This window comes from Melospiza melodia, chromosome 15 (assembly GCF_035770615.1).
Source record: "Melospiza melodia melodia isolate bMelMel2 chromosome 15, bMelMel2.pri, whole genome shotgun sequence".
Taxonomy (NCBI): Eukaryota; Metazoa; Chordata; class Aves; order Passeriformes; family Passerellidae; genus Melospiza; species Melospiza melodia.
The window spans coordinates 14,348,397-14,360,836 of record NC_086208.1 but is presented as its reverse complement, the minus strand read 5'-3'; the positions used below and the strand labels follow the sequence as shown (position 1 = coordinate 14,360,836).

At 43.1% G+C, this 12,440-nt stretch overlaps 1 protein-coding gene across 12 annotated transcripts in view; it reads left to right on the top strand.

The window, feature by feature from the left end:
* AKAP13 (A-kinase anchoring protein 13) overlaps positions 1 to 12,440 on the top strand; it is a 209,088-nt gene that overhangs the window by 28,112 nt on the left and 168,536 nt on the right. Inside the window, exon 2 of one of the 12 annotated variants that reach the window (XM_063169874.1) lies at positions 2,616 to 2,721. The exons of the other annotated variants lie outside the window; for them this stretch is intronic. The gene's annotated coding sequence lies outside the window, so the exon portion shown is untranslated. The remainder of the gene's footprint in view (positions 1 to 2,615; positions 2,722 to 12,440) is intronic. 12 annotated transcript variants of the gene reach the window in all.

Here is a 12,440-nt window from a genome sequence, read left to right as displayed (position 1 = left end):
TGCTTTTCCCCACACCCATGAGGTTGGGCTCTGGTTCCTGGCAGCAAACGAAATCTTCCTTCTGCTGTTTCCTTCCTTGTCTCTCTCCCAGGCCCTGCACAGAGGTTTGGCAGGTGCCCTTTAGGGAAACCCTTTGGACTTTGATTTGCTTCCCCAGAGAGGAGTGGGGTGAGCTTTAGCTGCTGTCATGGGGATCCCTGCAGCTGAAGAAGAGTTCAAGGGCAGCAGCCAGGCTTGGACTGGGGCTGCAGATGGATGTGTGTGCAGGGACACAGTGAGAAGGTGCTTTTCCAGGGGCAAGGTTCATTTGGACCTGCTGTGGCTGTTGTGGCCAGGGGCAGTGCTCCTTCTGCACAATCATGCTACTGCATTTGTGAGGCACTTGCATTGCCTCTATCGGGCACATGAACATTTTGAAACTTTTCTTTGATATTCATCAGTACTAGAGAGCTGAAACCCACCCATGAGAACATGATTTGATTTGTTATTTGAAGAAATTCCCACTTCTCAGATCAGAGTAGGCTGGATTTTTCAAGAATACGTTATTGGCAGATGAAAACAGAGCACTGGAGTGTCTAACAAGAGATGCAAAAATCCCAACTGCTTCACCAAGAGATGAAATCTCTTAGGAACCAAACTAGAGCTCCCTGGGACTTGCTGGTGTTACCTGCAGCGCTGGCACCAGCACTAATGGCTGGCATGCTCTGAAAAAGGGAAAGCTCATGTAACTTGGTCTGCTGAGGCAAAGCTTTAATTCAAGCGTGGATAAAGCAAAGAATTTGATCAGGCCCCTACCGTCGGTCACACTTTGAGCTAAGTGAAAAGGAGTAGAGCTGAGTTGTGGGACACAGGGTTTTTCTTGTGAAATCTGAAGTGTTTGGCAGATCCATGAAAAATATGCATGAATAGTCCCCATCAGTTGCCACGTACTCAGGTTCAGCTCCTTGCCATTACATCTGTGCAGTGAGCTCGTGGCATGGATGGTATGGAAGAATTTAGTTTTTCTTCTTGCCTTGTCCTGTCAGCCACTTCTCTCAGCATCTGTTAACCTTGGATATTTATGGCTTGAAATAAAGTGTGTGTTGAATTGCATGTAATCCTAAATTAGGTCTATACTCAAACTAGCAAGGGATGAAAAATTCTGTTATGCTGGAGCCCTTCTTGGGGAGCGGAGAGGGATTCTGTGGGTTTTCTTAAAATAAAAATGAGGGGAAGGGAAAGAAGAATAGATGGTGAAGTGGTTTCAGTCACTATTAATGTTTGCCTACTGCAGCAATAACTTGTATTTCACATCTTTTCCCAGGGGATGAGAGAGGAAGAAAGGGAATGAGGAAGTTGGTTGTACAGTTTTAGTTAGACTTGGTTAGCACTTGTTCAACTGATGTATGTGTTGCAAAGCTAAGGGTTGCTTTTATTTATGCTCAGTTGTGCCCAACATTCCTGGGAGTTCTGAAGCTGCAGTCCATTGGAAGTCTATATTTGAATTCCTGTTGTCATTGGGGTGCTCACTGTGCAGCAGCACTTGGAAAGTTGGCTTTTTTTTTTTCAAATTTAAAGTATTCCTTGATCCTGGCATTGCTGTGAGGTGTCATGAACGTTGTCAGCAATAAAATTTTCTTCTGGATGCCTTTTGCACTTGTTGATGTGCTCCTTTCCATCTTCTTTCCAGGCAGTCATTACCACCTTCTTTCTTTCTTACTTCATTTTTTCCAGAATTTTGTTTAGCCAGGAATGACATTTTGCAAACAAATCAAACCTGGGCTAATCTAAAACTTCAGAGCCGACCTTGCCATGAGTGGAGTTTCAGGTGGGGGGATGATCTCAGCGAGGAGGCCATCTCATGGTCTCCTGTGCTGTGCTCAGGTCCGTGAGCTGTGTCTGCCACTCGCTCACCTTGGCTGGCTGCAGCTGAACTTGGCTGTTTGTGCCTGTTTAAGAAGTTAATCTTTCTGAAAGGCTGAAAGCTGCTTGGCCTGGCATGGTTGCCTCAGCTACAGGAACGTAAACCAGTAATGCTGGGGAAAAACAGAGGGATAAACATTTGCTGCTCTTTATTTCCGTGAGGAATTACAAGAACCTGGGATACATTTAGTGACTTGGAACAATTTTTATTTGAGTGCTGGCTCTGTCATGACCTCTGCACATAATGAAATAAAGTACTCAAGCCTTGAAATGCAATAAGGAAAAATCTGTTAAGATTGTAGTTCCTTTACATCAGCTGACCTTGGCCTGACTAACAAACCAATTTGGCTTAATCCTTGTTTTTTAATTAAACATCAGATACTTGAAGGCATAAGTTACTGGCGATTAATCAAAGCGTCTAGGAAGCTTGGCCATTGGTCTCTACACTGTACAGGTTGAGAAGCTTGTGCATAGGTTTATACTTTAAATTAAATATATCAAGATGAAAGAAAAAGGGATGAATCTAAAAACCATAAAGCTTGCTTATTGTTGTTCCTGGGCATTAATTGCATCTGTAGTTTTTTCTGAACTTATGTTCAGTTTGCACCATGGAATAGTGGAAGTGTCACTCACTTGGAGGCTCAGGAGTGACATTTATCAATGTGGCCTCCTAAGACAAAGTTCATTAATGATGTGACCTGTCCCCTTTCCAGTGAAATCACAAGAGTGTGGGCTCTGCATCTGCTGCTGTTTGCTGTCTCTCCCATCTTCTTCCCAAGCCCTGGAGAAAGATATAAACAAGATGTTCATCATCTCAAGGTTGGGCAGTGTGTTGGGAGGTTGCTGATATTATTTGTTGACTTTTCTGTTTTAATGTATATACTTGGGGCCATTTGAGCAACTTTAAAGATCAGGTCCTATAGAGTACATAAGGAAGATGTGTGCAAATGTGACCCTTGTGTGCATTGTCCCCTTTTTTTGTGTGTGTGATAAGTGATGCCCCATGAGAAGACCTCTTGCAGACATACAGATGGGGTGTAGTTTTTTTAGGCATTAATAGTGATTCAGGATGATGTTTGCAGACTTTTATGGGTAATACTGGAAAAATTGGTGTTCTTTCCTGACTGCTGTCAGTATTTATGCTTCTGTGCTGCTGTGACTTTCTAAGATGTGTGGTCTGTATGTTACTAAAAACATACAGCAAATAAACTTGTCCAGGCAAGAACATGACCTTGATGCACAATCATTACCTAGAGCCCTAGGCTGGAAAGAATTATTAGTGTTGGAGGTTGTGGTAAGGAGTCATCTTCCAGGTCGGTCCCTAAATATAGTCCTTTAAAGGTTTTAGCAATGCTTTTGGACTATAATTTTTTTAATTGCAAAGGACATAAATCTTGTTGTTACAAGGGAATGCAAAAAAAACCCACCCAAACTTCTTTAAATTCACAGTACATTTCTCATTTTACAAAAGAAAAAAGTGCCTGACAGATGCTGAAGAGTGTGCACCTTTTGAAGCTGTGTGGAAATGAATATTCAACCTATGAGCCAGGAGCAAGATGCAGCAGGGATTGTGTGAGAGCTTTGTGTGGGAGGAATTAACTTCCCATGGTTTACATAGTGTAAAAAGAGAAGACCCCTCTTTCCTTAATGGGAGTAGCCCCACTAAAGTCAGAGCTCCTGTTCACATGGAGGAAGATTTGCAGATTCAAGTCTTAATTTATATGTATTTATTTGTGTAAGGCTGGCTTGGTAATACAGATAATACAATTTATTAGGTCTGTCAAACTTTCAGATTTCCATCCAGTTTATGAAGAATTTATTGGAATTTACCGCTCTGAAAAATGAGCCTGTCATTTCCTGAGGAGTAGTAAAGAACACTGGCAAAGATTATAATGTCTTTCAAGACACAGCAGTGTTTCTCAGTGGTGTTTGTAGGCTGGCACAGAGTGCCTGAGAGGGCAGTTTTAGGTACTGTGGTGTTATAATATCTAACCAACCCCAGCACGGCTGGTTGAGCATTGGTGGGGGTTCCTGACTTTGTCCATGACTTGGAATGCACAGGAGCAGCAAAGCTCTGTAATGCAATACAGGAGGGGAGTGGAGTTGGAATTAATTTGCTCGAGTTGCCTTTTCATGGGGGAATGGGGAGTTTCTGCTCCTGAAAGAGACCTCAGACCCAAAGATCCAACATCAGCCATCCTACGTTTCTCTAGCAGTACTTTTAAGAGAGTGATGAGTTGGAGAGGGGAATCTCTTTATGTGAAGCAAAGAGTTTGAGGATCCAGAGCTGGGTCATCAAACTGAGCAAAAGTTACCAAACAAACTTAAGGACACCTGTACTTTTTTGAGGTACATTCCTTAAGCTGCTGTGATTATGTCTGTGTTGGGTTATACCCATATTTCTTTGCTGGTTTTGAGCAAACTCTTTGAATTCTTTACATGAGTTGAACACCTTGCTCAATCCTACTGCATGTGACTCTTATCTGAACACCAACAACCTGGATGATCATCATTTCCATTTAAGCCATGATGCATTTGGTAACCTTTGAGAAACTTTCCTCTCTTTGCTCATGTTCCACTCCTTGCCCTCCGAAGGGGCAAGGATGATACTTAGTGTTTTTTTCCTCCTGCCACTCCAGTTCAGAAAGGGCTGGAAAATTCTCTATCAAAAGTCACTTAAGGATTTTTTTTGTCTGCCTTAGGGAACTTTCCTTCCTCTGCCTTGCATTGTCTTGTAAAAACAATGTTTCCCTAGGAACACAGTGTGCCTGAGAGGCAAGACATGTGCTTATTTTGCTGGTTAATCATTGTGGGTGCTCATGTGGACTAAGTTTGTAAGACCAACAGCAATGATCAAAGCTGGTTTTCAACAGGAGTGATGCTAGTGTGAGAGCTAGGGTGCTGATGGCACCCAGTTTAAATGGGAAGAAACACAAGCTGTTGGCTTTCAACTATATTCTTTTGAAGAATATAAGACATAAAGGATTGTTTTTCTAAAGTGGTTATATATTAAAGCAGCAGCTGGACAGAGAGAACCAGCATTTTTGGTAGGTGCATGAGCAGCATTGTGCAGTTTTGCCTCTGTGCACCTTTAGTGTTAATTCCTGTCATGTCCCATCGACCCAATACAAAAACCTCTTCAGGGGATGGGAACTTCACTGGACCTGTGCTGTTTATCCTGACTAAAAGGTTATTCTTGGTGCCTTGTTTTCCCCTTCCATTGCTTTCCTCCAGCCTGGTTTTGTTGAGCTGGCTCGGAGCTGGGGTGCTGCTTGCAGGCAGAGGACGTGAAGTAGTGTGGGAACAGTTTCTTGCTGACAGAATCCATGAGCTGGTGATAAAGAGAAGTCCTGGGACATTCTTCTGCAGTCCACAGTCCACATTGCTCTCACGCTCCCTTCTGCCTTGTGTTTGTGATACCATTCCCAGCAGTCTGGGAAAGGGGGTGCTTTTGGATTGCTTTCATTTGAAAAGAGGAAAAAAGTTGAAACATTTGATCAGGCATGAGAGGTGAGAGGTAGTGAACATGGTAAAGTGTAGTTTAGGTACTCAGACACATTTCAGACAAAGTGTTGCATTATAAATTTTATTTGAGGTTCAACTGCTGGATGAGGGATGTTTTACTACGAGGCAGTGATGTGGAAGAGCTCAGCCTTATGCTTTGGGAGCTTCTTGGGAGAAATTCTACAAAAAGAGAAGGCTGAGCTTCTTGGGAGAAATTCTACAAAAAGAACCCAGATCCTGAAAACCCCCTCCATTTCTCTAGACTCGTAGAAAAGCATAGCTCAGAGGCACATCTGGGCACTTGCTCTGTTGTGTGGCTCAGACACTCTGTGGTCAGTGACAATCTTTCCATTCTGTTTCTGTGTCAAGTGGCCTCAGGCAGTTAGCCCAATTTACCTGACTAAAGGGACTTCAAAATGATTCCTGGTTTTGTCATTTATGTGCATCATCAGGACTATGCAGTAGAGACACATGCTTACAATGAAAAGAAAACTGAATCTGCATTCTTTTCTTTTGCTTTTTTGTGGGCCTTTTGGTTCATGACTCAAAGGCTCTTGCAGAGGCTTCTGAGCCAAAAATGCAGCTGCATTTTTCAGTCACATGCTTTGCCAGATCCAATAATAGCAACTATTGGGCAAGAGAGAAGAGAATAATACAACATGCCTTACTGCAATTGTTTGTGGAACCATACTCGTGGGAAGTTGAGGATGATTTTCATAGTGAGCAAACCTTTTTATGAACTTCCTCCATCTCCTCATCCCTATGCATGTGGTGCTTGTTAACACCCTGTGTGCTTGTGGAAATAGCACTGCTAATAAAGGACATCTCCTTGGATTGTGATGGAAAACCTGTTACCAGTGACTGAACTGTGAGATATTCCTGGAAGAGCAAGGTCCAGTAGTAGGGGAGAGGGTTTGAATTGCAGCTGGAAAGCATTGAGAAATCCTTTTGGCAAATATATCCAACTGAGAAAACAAAAGCAAAACAGAGACCTGATGGATCCTTGAAGTGGACTTTATTCCTTGTGTTATACTTCCCAAGGAGTTCACCAGCATGTTTTGCACATCTTCAGTCTCCAAAGTGGTGCTCTTATCTTTCATCTAAGGTTTTAGTTTTACACTATGCCATGAGAAAGATTTGTTCTGTTGAAAGACAATGTAAAGAAGAAAAGGAGTAATATTGTGAATCCCTTTAAAATACAGTGGTGGGTTGGTAGTTGGCCCTGTGATACTCATCATTTGCATCTGATCAGAAGAGCCTGTAGGCTTTGAGCCATGTGCATTTTTTCCCAATTAAGCAGTTGTGTCCTATGTTGGATCCTTCCCATAGAGTATGGAAAATAAAATACGCTTTTAGTCTTTCCCAAATTTGTAACTGCACTTGATATTTAGCCCATGTTTTGCCTTTTATGTAATATGTATGCTTTCTTACTGCCCAAATTTTGAAGTACTTCTCTTTACAAGCTTATGAAACTTCTTTAATCCATTACTGAAGTGCTGCAAACACAGACAATGGCTGTAAACAGTACGTGCTATTGGTGAAGAAAAATTACCATCTTGGAGGCCTTTATTTTAAAGGTTGCATTTTGTTCTACTTTAGAAAGACTTTGGCTTGCCAGAGTTTCAGCATTGCTTCTTTTTCCCCTCTGCAGATTGTGATCTTTCTTCTTGGGAATATAAATATCATTCACATTTTATTGTTCTTTGTGCATGCTAGTGGAATACGAGGTTTGTGCTGCTGCTGCAACGCCTTGTGTTGGAGATGTTGGCCAGAGAATGTCCCCATCACCACAAGGAAGGGGCACATCTGGACCTCCAGCCAAGCAGGGCTGCAGCAATTATTTCCAGCAAGGCTCCTGAAGTAAGAAACCAGATGTGCTTGTATTGGGATTTTGGGTGTCAAACAAGACATGGATAGGAGGGAATGCCACCTGTGTTTAGGCCACGCTGTTTTCTGTGTCCTGTTGTTCTTGGCATTGGGAGGGAGGAAGGGTCTGAGAACAGAGCAGTAGCTGAACAAAACAAAGTGAATCAAGGGCAGAGCAAGAAGCTTAACTTGCAGTTTCCTTGTCTTTGTTGGCTTAAATCTGACCCTCCACATTGTTTAGTGTTTTGTATTTCATTTCCTCAGTTGCTTAAGGAATGGTTGAGGCTGGCAGAGATGCTTCAAAACCATGGTCAGGTGGGGCATGCAAGATTTGAATAAAGAACTTGGTTTTTACTTCCAGTGGAGACTCATGCTTTATTTTAAAATAGGTCAGAGAAATTATTTGCTTGTTCCAGCAGTGCAGAGAAACCTTTCAGTCCTGGTTGGCTCATAATTTCATTCTGTACCCTTGAGGATGAAAAAAGAAAGTCCAACCTCAAGAGTTCTTGCACAGCAGGAACCAAATCAGTGTGTTAGTGGTCAGAGTCTTGCTTGCAGCAGATCTGGATTTGATCTTTTGCTGCATCTCCATGTTGAGCCTTTGCTTCCAACCATAGCACTTTGCTGCTTTCCTCTGCTGGTGCTCTGGCAGTTGAGAGGTGGAATTTGTAAAGGAAAACAGCTGTAGATTGAGCTGTGGAAAAGTTACTGAAGGCAAATCCCTTGGGGTTATTTGGCTTGGTTTCCAACTTTGAATTTCTCCTGTAATCGTTTTAGAAATGGGCCTAATCCTGGAGTCATGGGCTTGAGAGGAATGTGAAGGTGAAATTCTTCAGCCTTTAACAGAAGCAATAGGACTTGAATGATCCTAATGCTTGTTTTTGACCCTAATGTCATCTCAAAAAAAGAAAGAAACCACCTCTCACCCTCAAATAAATAAAAATCAGTAGGTAGATGTTTATCTCCTCTGGAAACACTGGAAAAACTTCGTTTTTCTCTGTTGCTGTGATTGTCCCCACCTTTGCCATTCCTCCCTAATCACATGCATACCCCCAGCTCATGGGAGGTTTGCATGGGAAGATCTCTGTTGCTTAGGAATTAATCGGCTTCTGCTGGCTGTCCTTCCTCCACCTGAAGTTCTCAGGTGATCTCTTCCTCTTGCGTCACCCCTGAGAATTCAGATGTCAGAAAGAGCCTCGCCCTGAGGAACTCGGAGCTCAGTGAAGAGCCCTTCCTGTAGGTCCCTGGGGAAAGCTCCAGCTTGCTCAGCTGGCTGCTCTCCAAGCACACAGGGATGCTGGAGAAGGACAAGCACAGGGCTTTCCTTGGGATGTCCCAGTGCTCAGGCTCCTTCTCCCACACTGGGGAACCCGCTCCAGCAGAAAAATGATGTGTCCAAAGAAATGTGGGTGTCAACCTGGCTGACCCTTGGTCCAGCAGGCAGCAGATGTGTGGCTGGTGGCAACTCAGGCGTGAGCAAAACCTACATAAAGTAATTGTTGAAACCTTACTAGAGATGAAATCCCTCTCTGGAGGAGGCTTGGCAGCAACCCATAGATGAGCACCTCTAAAATTTAGCTGTGTCTTCCCAGCACTGATCAGTGTCAGGTTTCCCAGGATTATCTAAGATCAAAAGGCTGTTTGAGATTTTCTGTAAGGCTATGACTTTCAGCAAAGGAGCATTTTTTTTTCACCTGTGGTACCGACCATTTGGGATCTGGTGAGTTGTCTGTAATCTCTAGCAACCCCTAGTGCTAAATGCACGTGCTGTAGGCTGTACCCCTTGTATTTTTGTTTTGGTGGGGGTGAGAATGATTATTTGAAATTGCTAGGAAGAAATTGAATGGATCAGGGAATGTGTGGTGAATTTCTCAGAATACTTTTCTTCATCTAAACCCCTTTGTTTAGATTTCTGGGCAGACATTAAATTCTGCTGTCTCTACTTTCCGTTGGTAGAAATGCCAGAACCTATTTGTTTATCTAAAGCATATTATTTCTTATTATTTATGCATAGAACACACAAAAGTTAAATTGGTATCAGCATGTCACTGCTTTCCATGGCTTAACTCTTTCTAATCCTGAACATGCTGTGAAAAAAGTGCATGTGCCCTTAGTTGTAATTAATGAACTGTATATTGGAAAACCTGTCAGGGGTTTTGATTACTTTTCATTAAGTTTTTATTTTTGTTTTGTTACCAGCTAACCCTGTTCAGTGCTCTGCTGAATGACAGTCCTGAAGAAGGCAAGCAATGTCTGGCTGGGAGATTAGCCACAATTGCAGGAGTACGGGAAAGAGGAGATAGCAACAGTGCGAGGCTGGGTTTGCAAGAGGTGACTCACCACTTGCATAGGTGTAGATAGCTAGATAGGCACTTCAAACCCTTACCTGCACGTGGAACTGCGGGTAGGGCCTTTGCTTGATTGCTGTGTTGGTGCCTGGGCAGTGCCCACAGTGCTGTTGACACTCAGGTGCTGTTGCACAAGTGGTCATTTACAGGTGCGCTGGGAGAAGGGTGTGTCCTGACAATTAGTTGGCTTTAACTTCTTATTTTTCCTTCCCTGAGCAAAAAGCTGTACCTGCTTGGGGTAGGTGAGGAGGGGGAGGATGTTCTGCTGGTTGAAAACTGTTGTCTCTGCTGTAAATAAAGATCCTTTTCTTCAGGGGATGGTTGGGGAAGAAGTCCCTGATGTGCTGGCAGGTACGTCAGCACAGTTGCCCAATGGCCTGGTGTACCTGCAGTAGGGTTTGGTAAGTGATGGTAGCTTCATGTAATTTGTTTTTGTTTTTTTGAGGATGCCTAGCAGCTGGCAGTGAAGTCATCCCAGTGCTAGTTGGGTCACTGGCTGTAACTCTTGATTAACGGGGAGGAGTGTGCTTTGCAGAGAAAATAATGAGTAGGTCTTGCTGTGTGTGAAACACATGGGAGGATGCAGGCACCTCCAGGATTTCACTTTGCTGTATGAATGCAGAGCCACTAACAGGCTCAGGTAATCTCAGGTTGTATTTGATGTCAGACTTTGAGACAGAGGTTTTATGAGCATTTTCTGACTTATTTCAGGATTTGTTTTGCTAGTGGCAAAAGCTTGCTTCCTCCCCTGGCATGCACTTGGAGTTACATGCCCTGGGCTCTTTGTGTACTGGGAAAATTTGTGCCATGTGCCAATTCTATTTGATAATGTCCCTTACTTTTCTACTCATAATACACTGCCCTGCTGTGATCTGCCTCTTTAAAGAGGAATTTGTTGCAGGTGTCTCTATTTGTAAAGGGGAAGAAATTCAGCAGCTGAATGAAAACAGTCCTTTTGTTTAGAGGGAGGGAAAAGAGAAGTTGAGCTATATGAAAGCAAATCTGGCAACCTGCTGAAGGGTTTGGAGGGTAAAAGATGCTCTGTGGTTGCATGCTGGTTGTTTCCAGCCATCTGCCTTGCTGTAGTAAATGCAGATCTGTTGCAGCTGCAAATGACTTGTAAGAGTACCCTGTGCTTCCTTCTGCCTTGGCAAAAGTGAGCTGGAATGCTAACACATGGAGATGAACAGTTACCATTGTGGATTTTAATAGAATTAATAGTGTATTTTACAGGTGACAGAGGAGTACAAGTGTGGCATTTTTCTGTTAAGAATAGTGACATACTAGTGACATTTTAGAGGGTTTCTAGATAAGGCGCAGCGTCTCTTCTTGAGGCTTTTGTTTGAACAAGCAAGTGCAAATATTGGCAAGCAGCTTCCCAGCTGATGCTATCACTCTTCCTTCCCCATTGCAGTTTTGGTCCTGTCAATTTTCTTACGAGCCCCTTGATATTGAACATATGGATTGGCCATGGCACTTAACTGCTTTTTGAAATCTAAATAATACGTCTCAGCCCTGATGCTGCTATAGTGCTTTTCATCTGACCACTTTACCAAAAAAAAAGCTAAAATAAGCCTTGCTAAGCTGCAATTTGGTATTGTGTTTATTGACATGAAAGGTCAATAGATTCTAAAATAATATTTCATACCAAATGGTTTCTCCCTTAAGCTATATAAGTGCTATGAATAGAAATCAATACTATCTAGACAAATTTGAGCTTATTTAGTAATAAACTCCATTCAGAAATCTTGAGGGAGGAGCACTCTCTTCCATATGAACAGTTCATGCTGAGTGCCCATCAGATACCTAAATTACCTTATTTGCTGTCAGTTCATGGGTGATATCTCTGTTAAAGCTGTGCTGATAATACTTCCTTAAACGAGGCTGCAGCTGGGAGTTAACTTACATGGCACAATGCAAAAGTCACTCCAGCTGTCAACTGAACAGGTTTCACTGGAGTTATGTCATCTCTGTGCAATGGAGTGTTAATGCTGGGAGGAGCAAGCACTACTTGTGAGATACAAGTGGTTGCTAGGACAGGCTTCAGATAAATCCTTTTGAGTTTGAATGTGAGTTTGGGAAAAGGGCTGACTTTGCTTTGGGCATCTCTTCTCCTGGATGTGGATGACTGTGCTCAAAAACTGAGCCTCACCTTCATCCTTGAGCTTCTGGTGCAAGGGAGGCAGGAAGGGTGTGTTAGAGTGGATCTCACGTGCTTGCAGTCAGATGATGGCTCTGGGAAAATGGGATGTGCACTAGGCAAGTCTGCAGCCTGAACGCTGAATTGCTGGAGCTGTTGTGTAACCCACCCGTAATCTGAGTGCTGCGTTGCAGGTTTTTGTTGCATCATTAAACCTTCTCTTTCATTACTGGTTTAGGACCATTATACAGATCTCCTAATTCGTATAATTAAGTGCTGGGCAGCTCCAGTGACATGTTGATTCGAGCAGTGAAGTGTTTTAATGTCATGGTTGCTTGGCAGAGCCAGGCAGCAGCGGGCGGGGATGGAGACAGCTTTTGAAGAAAGGGGGACCCGTCACTGCTGCTTGAGTGGAGAGGTGATACCATGCAGATTACAGACTGTGCTGGCAGCCATCTCTAAAGCCTTGGACAAGTCATTTTCTGTCCCTTTGTGTCCCCTCCCAGCATTTCTATGTTTAATATTATGACAGAGGGATTCCTGCTGCATCCATGGGCTCGGCACAGAGGGATCTTGGGCTCAGCAAGAGCTGCAGTGGAAGACAAGAATATAGATGTGTTCTCTGTATTTTAGAGCTCTGTATTTTATAGCTCCTTAACATGTAGGAGAAAACCTTGTTT